The sequence below is a fragment of the Pararge aegeria genome, chromosome 22, assembly GCF_905163445.1.
Source record: "Pararge aegeria chromosome 22, ilParAegt1.1, whole genome shotgun sequence".
NCBI lineage: Eukaryota > Metazoa > Arthropoda > Insecta > Lepidoptera > Nymphalidae > Pararge > Pararge aegeria.
Window position 1 is genome coordinate 2,572,988 of NC_053201.1, and position 16,875 is coordinate 2,589,862.

Consider the following 16,875-nt stretch of genomic DNA (forward strand, 5'->3'; position numbering starts at 1 on the left):
TTATTCCTTTTTTCAGTTGTTTGAAAGTGACAGTGAAAACATTAATTAAATAAAAGAAGTTAGCTTATATAGAGTAATTATATTATAGACATAGAGCTACCAGTATGAAATAAAGATAAATTACAATGAACAATAAATATTATCTTTATTTCATACTGGTTTCCGTATGGCTATAACTTCATTCTAAATATTTTTACTTAGTGATGAAACAGGAAGAAAGAAAAATAGTGGATAATAAAATACTCATAAAACCGAAACAAAATCTTCAAAACAGTTGAAAACCGAAGCTCAAAGCAATTCTATAACCAGTTTCTCCAACTAACTACTGGCAGTAAATAAAAGCAAAATGTTTAATAGCTATCCGAGAATCGATTATGTTGATTAAAAAATGGTCTACAGTAGCATTTAGCTTCTGGCGATCGTACGGTTGGCGAAAGGAAAAATATAGTCGGAGCAAATCAGTTTCTAATATTAGGTGCATAGAGTTCCGCATCGGGTAAAAGTAAATGTTATTTTTAAAGGAGTTTAAACAGTTTTAAAGGATAATAAGATTGAAGAAAAAATGTTAAATTTATAGATCCATCCATCTTGTATTTTGATTAGCTACCATGTAAAAGAGGGAGTAAAAAGCTCAATAAAAAAAATGTTGTTTCTCATTTTTAATCTAATTTACGTATCTCAAAAGCCTTTTGAAATAACTAATGGACAATGGACAAATTTATAACCATTGGTCAAATAACTACCCCTGTGACCTCAGAGTGGAAAAAAAAGAAGATTTTCAAATAAGCACGCCATAAGTATTACTCGATGATGCCTAGATTATATGTTCCTATCGGAACAAGCTCACTGCTATTAAACGTTTAAATAATTTGCTTAACACTTCAGTATCTACCAGGCTCTCAGAAAAAGAAAGGACATTATGACAAATGCATAAAATAAAAAAAAACATCGACAGAACAAAGGGAAGCAATTTGTTATCAGTGAGATCGATGATACCACTACCAGGGTACCAGGAAACTTGTGAAGGTTGAAATTTATATTACAATAAATTTGTACAGTAGGTGTGTCTGTAAATCTATAAGTAGGTACATTATATTTTTACCATAGCAAATGTCCGAGCAAAACATAAAATGATGACGAAGTCGGATGTGAAGAAACCGATACGTAGAAATATTATCTATCTATTATTCATTCTACGTCATATTTTGGCATTTTGGTCTAAAAACTCGTTTAAACTTTTATCTGTTTGAACGATTTTGTGGCATAGATACACAAAGACAAAAATCGTCAAAAATATATTGTTAAAACCACACTTACAAGTTTGATAATCAGTAACGGTACTAGTTAAATCGATTGTCACTTTTCAATATTATAGTTATCTTATTATCTATTATAGTTATATTATTTTGTCTGTGTTATAAATACAATTTAGTGTTGAAAAAAAACAAGGCACTCTCCTCCAAAAGTTAAGAAGAACTTTAGAAATTTATTTTAGGAATAGAAAGTAGTAAATCACACTGTGTAATTGTAAATTGGCTGTACAACTTCTGTGAAAATTAGTTCGACCATTTTCAAAGATTAGCTCTCAAAGTCTTAGATTCAGAACAAACTGACAGACGGTATTATTTTCTAAAACCAAAGTATGCCATGTAATGTAATGCTAAGCAATCGTAAACATAATCAAGTGGCAGTTATTTCGAAATTAAATCAGATACATATATTTCAAGTTATATTCAGTTCGTGCGAATGAAGCCTCAGTAAAAAGCTAGTAGTAGAGAAATACAAATTAATAAAATCTTGTGCCGTCCAAAGGCGAAACCCGTTTTGTCATGAGTCTTGACACACGTGCAGGGACCGGCCGCCGTGGGAGGGAGACAGGAGATCAGTTGTCCCGCTCTCAAGTGCAATGACTATCCTATAGTGGATGAGGTACTATGTGTAACCGCACCCATAAGCAATCATATTTTATATCCATTTTTTTTATTACTCTACAAGTTAGACTTCCTTGACTGCAATCTCCCCTGGTGGTAAGTGCATGAGTTATATTAAACCCATGCCCCTAATAAGGTCCTCCACAACGTTCCGGAACGCTAAATCGCTTTGCCACATCTTTGTCGGGAGGGTGGTGACTAGCCCAGACCAAAGCCTGAGCAGACCAGAGCATCTTCTAAGAAGACTTAATAATAAGTATGTGGCGATTCGCCTTTGTATTTTATGATAGTAGCAACATTATTGTCTATGGTTAGAAACTGTTAACGGTTGATGAGAATAAAAGGTTGAAAACTTAGCTGCTAACGAAAGATGTAAAACTTATAAAGTAAATGTGTTTTGTATTTACAATAAACAGTTATTACTTAATATATATATTAAATAGGATTGTTATTTTGTGTTCCCCAATCCTATAAGTAGTATAATTTTGCTATTTAAACAAAAAATATAAGTAATCGGAGCTCTCTCTTAGAATTAGATATTAATGAACGCATAGCTGTAGGTTCAAATAATGTTACATACACGAAATTTTTGTGTGTAAATTATTGCTCTAACCATTTTGCTCTTCTAATAATTTTAAATGACATTGTGAGATGGTGATAACAAAAAAAAACACCCGGCTAAGTTTTTTGTGGGCTTCTCCTTAGACCAGGACGCGTTTGGAACCCTCGTAGCTTGAGTTTTAAGTTTACGAATGTGGTTATCGCCGTTATCTCACTACCGTGTAATTCTTATGTACGCATCAAAAGTGCCACCTATGGGCCTAGTAATAAGTAAAAAGTTATTATAATTAATATTGTTATTAATAGTTTTACTGGATTAACGGAAAAAAACAATCCCTATTTTCGAGTCCTTAACACACGTGCAGGTTGGTCGCCGTTAGAAAGAGACAGATGACCCTCTGTTCTGTTTTCAAGTGATTATTCTATAGTGGACACGGTTCGCTGAGTAACCGCACACGAGTGTATTATATTACATAAGTATTGTGGTTATTATTGTTTTGCAGCACGAGTGATACAATATGTATTGCTATAATTGGAAAAACTCGTAATTGTTATAGCTTTTTTTAATTCATCGAATAACAATTATATTGCCGTATTCCTTGTTCCAAATCTTTTCAGCACAGGTAATGTAATTGATTGGTATGCAACACCTGTATACTTGTTTTTCTTTTTATGTATCCATGTATCTGTACTGTATGTGCAAAATAAGTATGTAATTCTTATAAATAAAAAACACTTGTGTGTAATCTTCCACATCTAACAAATAACTACTAACAAATACTATCGCCAAGATAGTCACAAAAATTAGTTTACGACGCGTTCAAAAAATTTGAACTGAGTTAAACAGTATACGATGTCTAAAATAACAATGGATATGTACTAATGTACTCATCATTATTATCAACTCATTACGAGCCCACTACAGGGCGTGGGTCTCCTCTCAGAAACGGAAGGGCTTGGTGGTGGGTAGACACCACGCTGGCCAAGTGCAAATTGGTGGACTTCACAGACTTTTAGAAACTTAACTCCGAACTTAGAGGTTCTCGCCGGAGATCAAACTCGGCCCCCTTGAGAGGAAAGTCGAATCTTTATCCATGGGCTATCACCGCTTAAAAGAATAAATAAATTAAATAAACCATTGATTACAACCTATGAATTAATAAGTGAAAGAATGAATACACTTTTATTGTACACCAAAGAAAAAAGTAATACCTACCTTAACTATTTAATTGCAACTAATATATTTAATTATTTTATAGGTATTTCATAAATAATGCCTATTTTTTTGAAGAATTTAATCTTAATATATATAAATCTCCTGTCACGATGTTTGTCCGCGATGGACTCCTAAACTACTTAACCGATTTAAAATTAAATTGGCTCACCGTGAGCGGTCTGGTCCAACTTAAGAGATAGGATAGCTTAGATCTTTAATTATAGTCACAATTTTATTTTATTGCAAATTATTTGTCTATAATTAATTGGCAGTCACATGTTATAAATATATACTACTACACTCATTTAAAGCTTAGCGATACTGAATACTTTAAAAACAAAATCAAACGCAGACGAAGTCGCGGGCAACAGCTAGTTGTTTATATGTATTAATTTAAAGTTTTAGCAACAAAGTAGGTCCACACAACTCTGTCGCCTTGCGAGTTTTTATCCGATGCGTAACACAGGTGTTTCTACAACCTACAGCCTACGTTATGCCAGTAGGTACTATATATTATTTATACTGTGGCTATACTACGTTATTATTTTATACTAGTCGTTGCCAGCAATTACGTCCGCGTACAGTTTCTGATAAGTAAAACTGTGATGTTTATACTTGATTCCCGTTGCTATTCAAATAAACGATTTCAGACGGTTATATAGAAACTATCATACTCAAAGTTTTTGAATATCTATAATTTCAGAACTTCGCATCAACGTCTTAACATGCTTAATCGAGCTTAATCGCGGGATCTGAGAATTATATGGCGGAACCAAATGCCTAACGAATTTTGGTCCGGCCCGGAAATCGATATATTTTATTGTAAGTTTGTTATATGTACATATTATATTTGTATATATAGGTTTATGCATGTTTATTTGCAACACAGTACAGTTAAATGCACCACCTGCCTCTCTTCTTGAGCTGTTTTTAACGCCTTTGGTTGCCTGGAAGAGATCGCTATGTAGCGATAAGGCCGCCAAATTGTATACCTTTTGTTAAATTTCTACTTTTAATTTTTTATGTTTATGTGGTGTACAATAAAAGTGTATTCATTCATTCATTCATTCATTCATTCATTCGATTCCAGGAGCTCCGATCATTGAACATGCTAATTTAAACTTTATTATTACAGGAATAGTAGATGGACCTAACAGACCCACCCGATGACAAGTGGAAACTACTACTACTACTACGCCTATAAACAGAGTAACACATCGCAGAGCATGCAAAACGTTTATAAAACTTTATTAACCTGAGGCTTAGGTGTTAAGCATTGCCCTTTAGACAGGAAAACAGCATTGCTGCTTGGCGGCAGAAATAAGCATGTAGTAGTACTTCCCCAAGCATGTAGAAGAAGGCTTAGAGTCACTCAGCGGGCGATGGAGAGAGCTATGCTCGGAGTATCTCTACGCGATCGAATCAGAAATGTGGAGATTCGTAGAAGAACCAAAGTTACCGACATAGCTCAACGAGTCGCGAAGCTTAAGTGGCAATGGGCCGGGCACATAGTTCGGAGAAAGGATGGACGTTGGGGTCCCAAGGTGCTGGAATGGCAGCCCCGTACTGGTAAGCGCAGCGTTGGTCGACCCCTAACGAGGTGGACAGACGACATTAAGCGCGTCGCAGGTAGCCGTTGGATCCAAGCGGCTCAAAATCGTGGAACTTGGAACTCCCTACAAAAGACCTATGTCCAGCAGTGGACGTCTATCGGTTGATGTGATGATGATGATGATGATGAGTACTTCCCCGGACGAGCTCTATCACACAGCTCTACTACTTAAAAAGTATCGTGAGTGAGTTCTTAAATTTTTTTCATTCCAACACGAGCGATGATTTGCATCGCTCATCTTGTCCTAATCCTAAGGTTGCCGGGCAGAGATCGCTACTAAGCGATAAGGCTGCCTTTTACACTCTACTTCTGTCTTTGTATTACTATTTTTCTTTTATTTCCCTAACTTCAAAGTGGTGGTTTTTGAAGTAAAACTTCTTTAGGCGCGACTAGGGAGTAACTCAGTTTTTTTTCTAACGGAAGTAACGCTTACGTCAGACGTCTGTGCAGTGTCCGCTATCCCTATCCGTATCCCTACCCTACTAATATTATAAATGTCAATGTTAGTTTGTTTGTTACGCTTTCACGCAAAAACTACTTTACCGATCCTCATAAAACTTTGTACACATATTTTTGGAAGTGTTAGAAGTAATAAAGGATACTTTTTATCCCGACATTAAGCTCGGTTCCTTTGGGAGAGGGGATGAAAGTGTTTGACGATTTTACACCATAACTCCGACAAATTATAACCGATTTAAATAATTATTTTTGTACTATAGAGGTATATGTGTTTAATTTTGCCCAAACTTTGTGTAGATCTGAATGTGGTTGGAGATAGAGGACAGAACTCCTCAGTGTATGGCAGCAAACCCGTCATTTAAGGCTTAGCGATACTGAATACATTAAATGTTTTTAGAACTGCTACAACTAAATTGAACGCGACATCAAAAAACAAAATCAAACGCAGACGAAGAAGCGGGTATAAGCTAGTTTAAAAAAAAATATTTGGATTTGTCATTTACTCTTTCATCAATAAATAATTAAAGTGCGATTGAAGTAAAACTTTTATAGTTTTACTTCAAACGCACTTTAAGGTTTCACGCACACACTTTTTTCTTGTTGAAAATTTCAAAAGAAAATGATAGAAAAATATATAAGACTCTTATCTGTAACTCTAATAACAAACCTCGGATAAATAATGTCGCCCATACATTATTGACTTCACGATGATAACAAATTACACACCTAGGTCTTTTAAAACCCTTATTATCTTCTCCTAAGGAAGGCTTAAAACCGTTCATTATTGGAATTACTCGTATTAGCAAATGAAAGTACCGCAAGCTGTGTTGGGTGATGAAAAGGGTTTGTTTTTGCTATATATCTAGTCTAGTATAATAAGGTATAAAATCTTAATTGATCAAATAAATACGATTAATTCATTTAAATGTTTACAAGTTATGGCCTAAAATGTAGAGACGGACTATTTATAACTTTTATAAGTGTTTTTACCTACACTTGGAGGATATATCAATTTTATAAATTTAAAATGCAAAATGTTCGCAACCGACAAAAATTATTCATTATAAAATCAACATCTCCTGAGGATGCTCCGGTTTCGGAGCGAAACGTGCGTAGAGGGTACATTGCCGAAGATCTGTGTTGTGGAGTATAAGGATTGAAGAAATTATAAATTAAACCATACAGATTCTCCTGCTTTTCGCGGACTATAGCAGATGAAGCCTAATTTTCATAATTGATCATGGATTTCCGCAAAGTAACGCCTGCTTCTATCCAATCTTTATGGCTATCTCTGTCCTTTTGGGCAGGACAGGTAAGGGTTAAGTGGGACTCGTTTTCCCAAACTACAAACCACCACGGCAGTAGACGTCCGGGGAACCCGTTGTATACTTATCAGACGTCTGCCAACCGATTGCCAGGGCTACTACGCTAAAGAGGAGGAGATCAGGACAGTGGAACCCCCCTCCCCCGCAGACAGTAAGGATACAGGTAGCCCAATAACTACCCGCCGCTACCCCGTCTACGCCGGAGCGGATTTGCGTCTACAACTTCATCACGCATTCGCTCCGCGGCCACCTTCTGCGAGATAACTTCTTCGCAGAAGTCAACAACGGCTTCCCAAAACCTCTCGTTGCTCACCATGGCAAATACAACGCTGGGCAGCGAGAGGTCCCCGCCGATTTCCGCTACCAGAGTGCGGCGCTGAGGATACCACCTGACACTCCTCGTGGATGTGCACCGCACTCATGACACGACAGAGTCGGTTCCCTTCACGCGACACGGTTCAGGTAATGACCGAATCAGCCTAAATTAGTATATTTATATCAGAGAGGTGACCTATGTCCTATAGTGGGCCGTTAAATGATTTATGTCATCATCAACCCATAAAAATATTTTATTACCAAATAGCAATAAAATATATATACGTAACAAACATATAAACAATAAAGAAATCGCAAATCGATGAGATCAATGTGATTTAACATAAACAAACTTACAACATAAAAGCAATTGTAAAAGTATCCACAAAACAAAACCAAACGAACTTCAATAGACACTTGGTTTTAATATAAACAAGGCTATGGCATTAAACACTTGGCCTCTATAAAACGGTCAGTTTTATGACCCCCATAAATCAAGCATCGATGGGAGATAAGCCACGTCAACTATGGCGTATTCTACCATAGAGCATGTTCAGATTAGACACTTTAAGTTTAATGTGGCAATTAGTGTTGAGGCAGGTCTTTAATGATTCCATGAATATAAGTGTGCATCGTATTAATGTAAAGATTTGTAATAAGTACCTACATTAAAATCTCCGTAATATCTTCTTTTCCAGAGTTAATCAAGGACCCGGTTGAGCGCGCCGTGCCGCTGACACTGTCGAACACTTGAGCGTCTGAGCGGAATGGATCTTATTCGCATTGTATTGAAAGCTCAATTTACATATATTTCAATGGACGGCTGATTGGCGCAGTTTGCAGCGACCCTGCTTTCTGAGTCCAAGGCCGTGTGTTCTATTTCCAAAACTGGAAAATCATTGTGTTATAAACATGAATGTTTTTCAGTGTCTGGTGGATTTCTGTATATTATAAGTATTTATGTATATTATTCACAAAAATATTCATCAGTCATCTCAGTACCCAAGCTACGCTTACTTTAGGGCTAAATGGCGATTTGTGCGTTGTCGTAGTATATAAATTATTTATTTTATTTATTTATTTAGCTCGGGTTTAAGACAAAACGTTTGGCTTCGTATAGTTAAATGGATAAATATCTTATATGACAACTGACATTAATAGACATTTAACAAAAGTGCATCGTAAAACGTCTATTTAAACCACAGAATTTATTCCATTATTGCATGCAGTGCATTGTATTCAAAAACAGTGAACGCGCTTCACACTCGCAAAATGTTGCTAGCTCACAAATTTTTCATTTTCCCCATTTTGTAGTAAAGTTTAGGACATTAAAGGTAAAATAATATCAGTAAAATGCTAAATGGAGTGGAGTAACTAACCGCCTGTTCGAGAAACACTACTAAAGCGGAGTGGTTTTTGATGCTTCAATATTAGTCTTGTACACGGTTTCTGTATGTTCTTAATTCTGTGATTTAGACATTTCATTTTATTTTAGAAATGTAGTTATAGCCAAATTAATACTTGTGGTTAGCAAGTTACGGACTTTGGCAACTCATGACTGAAAAGAATAAGTATCTCATGCCAACTCAGATGAAATAAATTTAAGACTCTTAGAATAATAGAAAAAAGGATATAGAATTATGTCAATAAATTACTAATATAATCCTACAATAAAATATTAACTAAAACCACTGTTGCAATGAAAGCAGTAAGAATAAAACTAAAAGGGAATCAAAACTGGACAATCCAGAACATTTAACAGAAATTCCCACAGATTCATTAACTTGAATGGCTCCGAATAGAATTAATCACGGAATGATTTCTCAATTCAATCATTTTGTCATCCCCTGTACTGGACAAGGGATTGACAAAGTTATTGAATTCCGAGAGAGCAGTTCGAGCAGTCTTCAAAAAAATACCTGAAGTGGATAATTGAATGTGCATATTAACCAGTTTCTAAATAATTGTTAACTGAAATGATGATTCTCATATTTTGTTTCCATCAAAGAAGCGTGTTGATGGTAGCGGTGATAGCGCATTGGATAGAAGCTCGACTTCACATTCGGAGGGCCGAGTTCGAATCCCAGCACGCCTCTAACCTTTTCAACGTTATGTGCGTTTTTAAGTAATTAAAATATCACTTGCTTCAACGGTGAAGGTTTTTTAATGACAAGGTTGCTTGGAAGCATCCGGCTCCGCTTTCAGCTCTCACAAGATAGAAAAATGAATGTTAAAATGCAAAATGTAAATTGTTGATGTTGGAAAAGAGCAACTGCTGAGTTTCTTGCCGGCTTCTTCTCGGTAGAATCTGCCTTCCGAACCGGGGGTAGAATCACTACAAACAGACAGACTTGACGTTTCAAAAGTGCTTATATTAGGCCTATTTGAAATAAATTAATTTTGAATTTTGAATTTTGAAGGATCGGGGGGAAACATGCCTGAGAGTTCTAAATAATGTTCTCAAAGGTGTGTGGAGTCCACCAGTTCGCACTGGGCCAGCGTGATGGACTACGGCCTTAACGCATTTTCATTGTGGGAGGAGACTCGTGTTCTGTAGTGGGTGGGATGGATGATGACTATGAATGGATAAATTCAGTTGGTACTTCATAAATCATCACGTATAAAGATGTTTTTTTTTATTCCACTGCAAGTTAGCTCTTGACTGCAACCTCACCTGGTTGTAAGTGATGATTTTAATAAAAACCGGCCTATTATGTTGTGGGTTCTTCTTAGACCAGGGCGCGTTTGGAACCCTCGTAGCTTTAGTTTTAAGTTGACGAATTTATTTATCGCCATCAACTCACTCCTATGTCATATTTTACATGTAATGTACGCATCAAAAGTCCCATCTATGTGCCTATTTGAATAAAGAAATATTTGACTTTGACTTTGACTTTGATGCATTCTAAGATGGAAGCGGGCTAACCTGTATGATAACATACCGCTAATCGGTTTTTACGCTACATCTCACTTGATCACTAAATCGCTTAGCGGCACGTTTTTATCCGTAGGGTGGTTACTAGCTTAAAAATTCACAAATGGTCGCTGCCCGGAAACGAACCCGGTACCTTCTACTCACTAGCGCTCACTGACTTCAAAATGTCCTAATTATCTTGAAATTTTAATTGTTTATGTTTATTTTCTATTATCTGCTAAGAAGGTTTACGTAGCTTTTGTTGATAAGTTGATTTCAGATATAGCATCCTAAAACTTACATGTATTTTATATCTACTTGCGGTTTCCAGTGGTTTGGGGTTTAAGTGTTTATGTACAAACTGCTTTGTAGTTCTTGTGGCATTTTTTATAAAACTAACTCTTAAATTTCTCAAAACTTTATACTGCGGATCATTTTTTTTTTTTATGAATATTAAATTTTAATACTTATTATATTATTCCGGTCCAAGAGGAATCCAAAAAATCTAATATCATAAAAATTGACCAGCGTAAGTGTAACTGACACAACTTTCTTTTATATATATATATATATATAAAAGAAATTTCTTTTATATATATATAGATATATATATATATATATATATAGATATAATTTATTTGGATTAATTTTCTATCAAAATTACTCCAATTAAATTACTGAAAAATTACTGAAACTATTTCTAATTGGAATAAGAAATAATTTCGAAGCAAAGATTAAGTTTCTGATTATGAATGTTTATTTAAAAAAAGTTATTCCACAAAAATAAAATGTTCATTTGGTTAAAGTTTAAAAGAATTGTATAATCCTTGCAGTAACGCAGCAGGTTTTTTAAGCCATTAACAATGATTAAAATGTTACCATATTTGGCTTTATAAACCTTTAAATGAATATAATATTTATAACATTGAATTCTACTTTAAAATAATTAACTGAATACTCTACCTATTAGGCTTTTTAAAAGTCGTGTAAATGAATAAACATTCCTTTGTCACTAAATCATATTCAGCATTTTATTATCAAGTAAAGCGCAAATTGTAACTTCAAAGCGAAGGCTGGGTGGGGTTTTTAAATCACAATAATTATTTGTGCAGCCCGAACCGGTTTGAACAGTTATACGGGCGGACAAGATGAGATTAAGTATTTAACAACAATTAAGTTGACGACCGGGCAACTGGTCACGATTGGACTTATAAATAGAAATATAGTAGCGCATTCGCATCCCACCGATAGGCCTTAAATCTTAGGTAATAGAGATCACAGTGATTGAATATTAATTCGCCGCACGAGCGACGATCGTAAGCTTCCTACGTCTAAACGATTTAAAAGGACAAGTATAAAAAGTGGTCATTGCATGCTTCTTCGATCAGATCAAAGTTTCATAGATTTTAACAACACGAACTTGCGCCCTTTTTTAAGTAAAGGCTGTAAATATAATCGCACAAAATAACACTTTCTTGTGATGACGCAGTACCTTGTAAAAAAGAATTTAAACTAAAAATATATTAAATTGACAAAAAATAAATAACCTAAGTAGGTGGCTACCTCGTAAAACAAATAAAAAGCAACAATAAATATTTTCTGCAACATTTTTAAGTCGGTGTCAAGTAAAACGTTGCAAGCAATTTTTTTAGTAAAATAAAATAAATTTGGATATTTACCTAAGTTTTCTTTGGTTTTTTAAGGTTTTTTTTTTATACTACGACAATACACACATCACCATCTAGCCCCAAAGTAAGCGTAGCATGTGTTATGGGTACTAAGATGCCTGATGAATATTTTTATGAATTATATAAAAAAAATGCTTCGAATAATACAAATAAACACCAAGACACTGAAAAACATTCATGCTCATCACACAAACATTTTCCAGTAGTGGGAATCGAACCCACAGCCTTGGACTCAGAAAGCAGGTTCGCTGCCCTCTGCGCCAATTGGCCATCAAACCGGCCGATAAAGCTTCTAAAGAGCATATAACACTAGAATTAACTAGTACTTCGGAGAATTCTAGATAGGCACATCATCCCGTTGCCTTTGGCTCAGAAAGCAGGGTCGCTGCAAACTGCGCCAATCGGCCGTCAAAAGGTTACAACTATAACAATTATAAGTTACAAAATAAATATAAGGGAAACGAAGAACAAATATTTGGTAATAGATTAAATAGCATTACGACTTTATGGTCAAGACTGTTTATAAACGTGTAAATTAGAATGAAATATCAAAAATCATCATAATCATCATATAACTCCATTACTGGCCCACTTCAGGGCACGGGTCTGCTCCCACAATGAAAAGGGTATAGGCCATAGTCCAATACGCTAGAAGCCTATGTCCGGATTTGTGGACTCCACATGCCTTTGCGAAAATTATGGGGGACTCTGCGTGCTCTCTGCAGGTTTTCTCACTGTTTTCCTACACTGCTAAATCAAGTGATAATTTATAGATTAAAACGCCTAAAACGTCAAGATATCCAAGTTTTTAACATTAGTAAAAATTATAAAAAAGCAGTGTCTCATCTTTCGCGTGTCTCATTGTAATATGGACGGGAATACTAAGTTTTATAAAAAATATAGTGCTATAGTTATATAATGGTTAAACAAAGGTGTTTGTCAAAAGTTAAACCTTTTGACAATCACCTTTGTGGATCTTCCAAGTCTACGTGACATTGGCAAAGTACAACGTGACGAAATGGCACACCTAAAACCCAAAAAGCCAAAGAATAAGAAGAAGTAATATGGACCTTTGAAAAAGTAGATCGAAACTGCAACGTTCCCTACTGGATGACGCCACAGTCTTTAATCTCTTGTCGTTTTTAGTCTGTAATTTTGGCATCGTCGGTGAGAGCCGTAGCTTAATTGGAGAAAGCGAGAGTTTGCCAGTTGCCAGAGAGTCGCAGGTTCAAATCCTGTCGGTTCCGAAAATTTTTATATGCATTTTAAATTTGTAAAAAATAAACATAATAACTAGTACCAATGGTCCAGAACAAGTGTAATATTAAATCTGCACCAAAAGAGAAAAAACAGGGGATAGACAAAAACGTCTTCAATCATTCAGTGGCTTTCTGAATTACATAAGTAATTATTGTCAGTGATTTCTCAGTTCATTTCGAAATGCGGTCGCGTTCGGTCGCTGCATTGTATGCAAATACTCAGACCAAACTTATTAATTATTGTAGTTGCACACAACAATGAATAATGATTTTCTAGACGCCAGGCAACAGACAAAGCAAGTGTTGAGAATGAAATATATTTGGAATTGTAATATTGTGTACTTACAAGGTAAAGCGAAACATGCAGCTTAAAAATTTACATTTAGTTTTATTATGATTATCAACACTCCAAGAGTAAAAAATCGATAAAAATATAAATAAATCACATAACATAGAGATAACAATGGAATATTAGGTTAAATATGAAGTCTAAGAAAGATAATCGCTAAACAACCTCAATTGCAATTTACGTTGTTTATTAAATATCTATATTCTAGTAGTATCTTTATAATAAAACATCGCAATGTATAAAATGTTTAACTTTATTTAACAGACACAATAATATACTCTTTAATTGATTTATTAGGCCTCGGTGACCTAATTAATCCATTTAACAATAATTTAATTTAATTATTTTAAAAGCGCAATAGCAAAGTAGTGTAGTAATTGCACAACAGGTCAGAATAACTTAATCTCTGACATACAGTCCAAGGGGGACAGGACATTAGTTATAATTTGACATTGGGCTAACGGTAAAACAAAACAAAAGTCGTTCAGCTACCGTACTACGCCCGTACTCTTTCAAATGATAATTGCCTCAAAAACCATTACGGTTGACGTGACGGCAACACTCGAAGCATTGTGTCCGTATGTTTCTTTACTTTTTGGTACTGAATACAGAGAAAAAAACAGATGGATCACGATAACAAGCCATTTTTTTTTTTTTAATTTTGTCTTAAGACTAGTAGAAAAGCGTTATAGCAAGCAAACTGATTCGAACGTGATCTACCAACCTATTAACTGCTAACAAAGTAAAAAGAAGATTAGGAGTAGGTTTTCATAAGTCAGCATAAGTGCTGTAAGGCATCGGATAACATTGGTATACAATACAAACGCAGCGTAGGTCGGAAACGCAGCGTTGGTCGGCCCCCAACGAGGTTGACAGATGACACCAGACGAGACGCTGGGAGCCGCTGGAGGCAAGCGGCCCAGGACCGTGTATTTTGGAACGCCCTTTAAAAGACCTATGTCCAGCAGTGGACGTCCATTGGTTGAAATGATGATGATGATGATAAAAATCGAAACATTTTTTGCCTTTCTGGCAGTAGATGTAATACTGGAAAACCCAGCATTTAATATCCTTGTTAAATGTTCCGAGACCAAATTATTTGTGTAAAGAAACAGTGCGATTAGGCATTTCGAACTGGAGCATCGCGTTTTCGCGTGTATTTCGAGAAGAACAGGTGAAGAATGACCAATTTTATGGGTTGGAAATGGCTATTCGTAAATGTTGGAGAAAAAGGATGGATACACTATACTTGCGTTTCAATATGTCATTATTTTTTTATGTTTATTGACGAGCGCTAGACTGCAATCACACCTGATGGTAAGCGATGATGCAGCCTAAGGTGGAGCGCTCTTGCTTAGAAGATGCCTATTCACTCTTGATTTGAAGGTACTCATATTGTAAGCACTAGGGACAATGGAAGCTGGAAGGGCATTCCAGATCCAATAAAAATAAACTAAGCCCAGTGGCAAATAAAACTAGTACGGAGGTAAATAAGATACACCGAGACGTAAATTACCGTAAATATATTCTTCTGCTTCTTTTAATAAGAAAGTGGAAAAAAACATAGCAATCTGTTATATCAGAGAATGAACCCCATTGCCACAAAATTAAATTTTCTAAGCTGACAGATTCTTGCTGTCTATCTTTTTTCTCCTTTCTATGTCTTGGTTTCTTTCTAAAGTTGTGTTGTTTTTCACTTTTTTGTGGACGAGCACCACGTGTTCCTATTATAAAGGGGTTTTTGTTTGCCAAAGCGATATGTTTAGTTTCTTTTTCATGATTGTTTCCAAACTCGTGACCTGCATTCGCTAATGAGTTTACGTGGGAATCTTATTTTGTATGCTGATACGAATGAAGTGAAATTATAACGTGAAATTTGTCTTATTATTTCTATTCTCCATACCAGACTAATATTTCTCAATGTCCAGCTAAATAATAAAATATATTTGGGAACTAATGTTTTTTTTAATTATTTAAAAGAAACATTAGTTTCGATAAATAGCTCGATTTGTTTGGAACTAGCAATTTTCTAGTGTTATATGCTCTTTAGAAGCTTTATCGGCCGGTTTGATGGCCAATTGGCGCAGAGGGCAGCGAACCTGCTTTCTGAGTCCAAGGCTGTGGGTTCGATTCAAACAATTGGAAAATATTTGAGTCATGAACGTAAATGTTTTTCAATGTCTGGGTGTTTATTTGTATATTATAAGTATTTATGTGTATCCTACTATATGTTACATAAATGTGAATGTGTAGATGTTTGTTACTCAATCACGCAAAAACGGCTGAACGGATTTTGATAAAATTTGGCATCAATATAGCCTTTGACATGGAAAAGAACATAGGCTACCTTTTATCCCGATTCATAAGTATTTCGCGAGGGAAAATGTTTACGAGCTAAGCCGCGGGCAGAGAGATTTGAAATTGGGTATGCATGTCATTTTGGCTATGGAAAAGGACATGAATTTTCTGTGTAGATCTTTCAAATAGTTCACGTGCGAGCGAGGTTTTAGACCCAATTCTGAAGTCCACGCAGACGGACTTGCGGGTAGAAGCTAATTATTCATAAAAATATTCATCAGTCACCCTAGTACCCATAACACAAGCTACGCTTACTTTGGGACGTTTTTTTATTTTTCATTTTTATTTATCAGTATAATGAATATCCAAACAACCATAAGGCTTTATTCTTAGTATAAATATAGGTACTTTGTATTTCACAAAAATCAGTTTTATATAACAATGCCCAGAAAATATTCATGAGCCATTCCCGAAATTATCAAGGCCCGTATCCTTAAAGAATATTTATTGAGTCCCACAACTTTTGCCACAAACGCGGTGCTCAAAATTTTGTGATTTTATTGCCACTAAAAAATTTTCGGCCCGTATCGGAACATCAATTCCGGTAGCCGTGGCTTTCGACCGCAAATATTTAGCATCTACTTTATCGACTTTAAGGGCGAATAAAATATATCATTGCGGTGACGAGCAAGATTTTATGCGTTCAGGTAAGAGAAAAAAGTGAATCACATAATCTTTCGACGTCACCCGCGTAAATCGGTCTTGGATTTTATTTTGATTTAAAAAAATAATTCGATTCTTTTATTTCAAGTAGGCACTTTCAGGTAGTATAAGCATTTTTGAAACGTCAAGTATGTCTGTTTGTAGTGACTCCACCACCGTTTCGGAAGGCAGATTCTACCGAGTCTTAAGAAGCCGGCAAAAACTCAGCAGTTGCTATTTTCCAAC

At 35.5% G+C, this 16,875-nt stretch overlaps 1 protein-coding gene across 1 annotated transcript in view; it reads right to left on the reverse strand.

Moving 5' to 3' along the window:
* The window catches only part of LOC120633770, a 182,522-nt gene that overhangs the window by 40,164 nt on the left and 125,483 nt on the right, over nt 1-16,875 (reverse strand). The window lies entirely within an intron of this gene.